Source organism: Puntigrus tetrazona, chromosome 3, assembly GCF_018831695.1.
Source record: "Puntigrus tetrazona isolate hp1 chromosome 3, ASM1883169v1, whole genome shotgun sequence".
Taxonomy (NCBI): Eukaryota; Metazoa; Chordata; class Actinopteri; order Cypriniformes; family Cyprinidae; genus Puntigrus; species Puntigrus tetrazona.
The window spans coordinates 8,615,715-8,620,119 of NC_056701.1; the positions used below are offsets into that span (position 1 = coordinate 8,615,715).

General features: G+C 45.4%; 1 protein-coding gene across 1 annotated transcript in view; it reads left to right on the forward strand.

Annotated features, from left to right (window-relative positions):
• The first annotated feature begins 565 nt into the window (after positions 1–565).
• LOC122341890 (glutamate receptor ionotropic, NMDA 2B-like) overlaps positions 566–4,405 on the forward strand; it is a 44,237-nt gene continuing 40,397 nt past the window's right edge. The window contains 2 exon segments of the mRNA XM_043235571.1: positions 566–1,044; positions 1,713–1,881. The gene's annotated coding sequence lies outside the window, so the exon portion shown is untranslated.

The window sequence follows — 4,405 nt, forward strand, 5'->3', positions numbered from 1 at the left end:
CCTCCCTGAGAAACAAGAAGTCAGCTTCTGTGAGGTGGCTTTTAATGAATGCAATAGTCAGCGTTCTTTGTAGGGGTTATTAATGTTACCTCTGCCCACTGCTAGTCACAGCAATACAAAAACACCTGATCACATCTGCAAACATATCGTGTTTTTATACTTTAGTAAAGTCAGAATCCTACATACAGCAGCTTTTACTTCCGTGCGTTTCACGACATTACTACTTGATGTGAGCCGCCTGAAAACGAGGGGTTCTTTTTCCCGCCAGAGGGTGTGACGTCACGCGAAAACGGGGACGATGACGTCACTGAATCGTCAACGAACTTAGTAACTGGGAAACGAGTCTTTCTCATACATTAAGCGTGTTTCCCGTACAAAGCGCTATAGATGTGATTTGATTGATTGTTTGTTTTTTACGTTCATAATGAGCGGCTTCCGCCGGAAGAGGGCGCTCGTGCAGCGTACTTCCGAGGAAAGAAGGGCACTACCGGAACACAGCCCGAGTACAGCCAGCAGAGGGAGACACAGTAGACCCGTGTGTGTGTGTGTGTGTGTGTGTGTGTGTGTGAGAGAGAGAGCCCGCGCTCTCACCGGCAGCAGCAGCGCTGGAGTGTGTGAGTGAGTGACTGAGTGCGTGTGTGTGTATGTGTGTGTGTTTGGCGCAGTCATACAGATGCAGTGTGTGTGTCCTGACAGCGGCATGTGAGCCAGCGCGAGTGTGTGTGTGTGTGTGTGTGTGTTGCGAGCAGGTGTTTTTGCCAGGCGTCAGAGGGAGGGACACACACACCCTCCGAACGAGCAGCAGCACGGAGGCGGCCGGACTATTCGCTTTTTTCTTTCGTTTTTTGTTCTTCTTCTTCCTCATCGTGGTCGTGGGAGGCGCGTGCTCCTCTCATCTGCTCGCGCTGTCCGTCATCTCCCTGCTCGTCTATTTCTCCATCTATCTCATCTATAATTTCTCTGATTTGTGAGCAGAGTTTGCGGAGGGACTGTGTGTTCTTCTTCTGTTCTCCTCCTCTTCCTCCTTTGATTGTTTGATTGTAGGTAGGTTGATATGTGTTCACTGTAGTGTGTGCGCGTGAGTGAGTGTGTGTTCTGTGTGTAAACCACACACACGAACACACACATGCAGTATGTGACGTATAGAGAGAGAGACGTGTGTGTTACCTCAGTCAGCTGTGTGTGTGTGTGTGTGTGTGTGTGTGTGTGATCACAAAACACACATTATAATACACTCACCTGTCTCTCTGCCTGTCTCTCTCTCTCTCTCATCATTCTACTGGTCTCTCACCTGTGTGTGTGTGTTTGCACACATCAGCCTACCACTCACACACACACACACACACACACACACACACACACACACACACACACACACACACACACACACACACACACACACGTCTCTCTGTTCTTTCTGCTCATCTTTCTCTGTCGTTCATTCATCGGTCTGTCGCTCTTTCTGATATTATTCTCGCACCAGCGCTCGTGTGTGTGAGAGTAATTAATCTGTTCATTAATAGACAGTCTCATCAGAGCACACACACAGTGTGTGTGTGTGTGTGTGTGTGTGTGTGTGTGTGTGTGTGCCGCGCCTCTCCGTCATCCTCAGCGCGTCTCTCCGCGCGCGGTCCTGTCGATATCTGTGTCTGAGAGGAATCGCGCTGATGATCGTTTGGATGCAGCTCTTCTCTTCTGTTTCTCCTGAGGAGACTATCTCGCTTCATTCATGAGACTGGACTGCGACGCCTTTCCAGATGAGCAAACACACGCGCCTCTTTCTGCTCTTTTACAATTGGACTAAATGCGGAGTGAAGCCGGTTCAGCGGAGGTGAATGTGAACGGGACGCCGGAGCCGCCGGAGGACGTGTGCGCCGCTCGGTGAGTGTGTGTGTGTGAGTGTGTGTGTGTGTGTGTGTGTGTGTGAGTGTGTGTGTGTGTGTGTGTGTGTGTGTGTGTGTGTGTGTGTGTGTGTGTGTGTGTGTGTGTGTGTGTGTGTGTGTGTGTGTGTGTGTGTGTGTGTGTGTGTGTGTGTGTGTGTGTGTGTGTGTGTGTGTGTGTGTGTGTGTGTGTGTGTGTGTGTGTGTGTGTGTGTGTGTGTGTGTGTGTGTGTGTGTGTGTGTGTGTGTGTGTGTGTGTGTGTGTGTGTGTGTGTGTGTGTGTGTGTGTGTGTGTGTGTGTGTGTGTGTGTGTGTGTGTGAGTGTGTGTGTGTGTGTGTGTGTGTGTGTGTGTGTGTGTGTGTAAAGTGTGTACTGGACCCAGCACACATACATGCTCCTGTTCTGTTCTCGAGGCTTCTCTAGATACACAGCTCTGTGTGTGTGTGTGTGTGTGTGTGTGTGTGTTAGTGTGTGTGTGTGTGTGTGTGTGTGTGTGTGTGTGTGCGCACTGTAGTTTCATTCAGCACACACTGCAGGATTCATTCATGACCGAGCTGATGTCTGTCTCTCTTTAGGGTTTAAACGATATCGTCAATAAATCATGGTGACTTAGGTTTTTCTGTTATTTAATAATTAATTCCCAACTTTATTATATGACATTAAAGTAGATTTTTTAGTTTTTAAGGCGGGACACACAGGTAGAAACACACTTTCATGTACTGGTTGATTCAGATGAGAGGAATATACTTTTAAGTCTTAAAACACTTTCTATTTGCATCTGTAAACACACACACACACACACAGACACACACACACACACACACACACACACACACACAGACACACACACACACACACACACACACACACACACACACACACACACACACACACACACACACACACACACACACACACACACACACACACACACACACACACACACACACACACATTCACACACACACACATTTCAGTGTTTCAGGTTTTTTGTGTTTATATGTATGTTTCTTTATTTTAAATTCTGATAAAAAATCTTCCCCTCAAAAAAATATTGTCAACAAAATCAAACATGAATTTTGAATCTTTGTTCATCCAGTGTATGCAGATGAGTGCACATGTTTAATGATTTAATGGTTCTGTGTGTGTTTGAGCATTTCAGAAAATGTGTGTTCATTTTTGTCTAGACTTTCTGAAATATTTGCAGGATAGATAACTGTTGATTGTGAAAACACTGCATGACCTACGACAGGAAGCAGAAGATAAGTGATGATGAAGAAGAAGTCTGCTATGATGCTGGAAATCACAGAAATAAATCACAATTTAAGGCTTATTCTCAGAGAAAACAGCTGTTTTAAATATGAAACATATTACACAGTAATGTAGAGCAGCTCTGATCACATGCATGCAGGAGAGACGTCTTTCACACACATTCCTGGTTATTCTAACTGGAGTTGAATTCTGATCTGTTCTAAAGAGCGTCTGTTCTCTTCACTTCTTGAGCGAGTCTGTGGTGTGTCACGCTTTTAAAAGCCTGGAAAATAATCTGTGAAACGCTTCATGTGTTGTGTGGAGGAACGCTTTGCTCGAGTGTCCTGCGTGTCCCACACACACACACACACACACACACACACACACACTCTCAGAGGAGAGCTCAGGTAGTGGAGCACAGTCCCACTTTAAGAAACTGGGCCGACCCAAATGGGCCGAACTCTCGCCTCTGGTCTCTGTTGTACCCCACAAACTCCGGATCCTCCAACCTACATATCACTGCCTACACACACACACACACACACACACACACACACACACACACAGAATAACCCAGTTTAGCACCTCACACACTCGCTCTGCTCCTAATAGCTCCTCAGATGAGTGCTCTGCTCTTAAATTGATTGAAGTAATTAGAGATTACAGCGGCTCGTCACTCATCCAGCTGTAATTGGCTCAAGCTGATTTCTGACCACCTCCTCCTCCTCCTCCTCTTCATCATCCTCATCATCTTCCTCTGATCCGGTGTCAGACCAGTCCAGGTCTGAGCAGAAACGCACTGAGAATCACTCAGAAACCGGGAGTAGATTTCTCAAATAAACGTCCAGTAATCAGTGTTTGATTTAGTTACAGCTGAGTTAACACACTCTGGTTCAGTTTGACACGATCTGTCTTATATGAAGGCTGTAGAGATTGTGTCCTGTTTCCTGAATTACACAGGTCTTCTGATTCTGATTCTGATTCTAGTCAGATTGTGAAACAGTGCATGATGGGAACTTATAAAAGTTGAGCACGTTTTACTTCATTTATAAAGTGTATAATTATGCTTTATCATCTATAATCTCAGATTGAAAACCAAAATAAAATTTAGAATTTTTTTTTTTTAATTCCTGGACTATGTAGAAATAACGTTTGTTAGTAGTGTTCACTACACATTAAAATAAAGTGTTACCTTCTCTTCGTATGTTTCTTTTAAAAGGATGAGGCACTGATTGTCTTCTGATTCTCGGTCAGTCTCACTGAATGCACAGCT